The sequence below is a fragment of the Nanorana parkeri genome, unplaced genomic scaffold (assembly GCF_000935625.1).
Source record: "Nanorana parkeri isolate BGI_ZX_2015 unplaced genomic scaffold, ASM93562v1 scaffold194, whole genome shotgun sequence".
Taxonomy (NCBI): domain Eukaryota; kingdom Metazoa; phylum Chordata; class Amphibia; order Anura; family Dicroglossidae; genus Nanorana; species Nanorana parkeri.
In genome coordinates this window covers 1,356,822-1,357,412 of record NW_017306462.1, presented here as the reverse complement: position 1 = coordinate 1,357,412, position 591 = coordinate 1,356,822, and positions in this window count along the sequence as shown.

Sequence of the window (591 nt, the reverse complement as noted above, 5' to 3'; positions counted from 1 at the left end):
ATGATTGTTCCGGTATTTTGAGAGCCAGCGGGGCCGACTAGCAATGATTGTTCCAGTATTTTGAGAGCCAGCGGGGCCAACTAGCAAGATACTGAAGCTGGGCCCAGCAGGAGATTCCTCCATTCACACAATGATTGTTCCGGTATTTTGAGAGCCAGCGTGGCCGACCAGCAAGATACTGAAGCTTGGCCCAGTGGTAGATTCTTCCATCCACACAGTTTAGCGTAGATGGAGGAATCTGTTGCACTTAGAACAGAAAACTGCAGATAATCTATAGGTGTATGGCCAGCTTATCACTTCTCTGCTGATGCAGCAAAACACATGGCTTTTTCTGAATTTTTTTAAAATTTATTTTAAATGGAAATCCTGTTATTTCCTTTGGGGCTGATTTAGATCTATGTGCTGCTCTTTTGTGTGAAGGGCAAAAGTTAAACTATATGGGCCCATTCACACCTATACGTGTGCATTACCAGGCGTGCTGCACATGGAACACAGTGAATCCAGAATAAAATGTGTCAGCAAGTAGGATCTTTTGGCACAGGCCCGTGTTTAATACTGATTGCACCCTGGGCAAATATTTTCTCCCCCCCC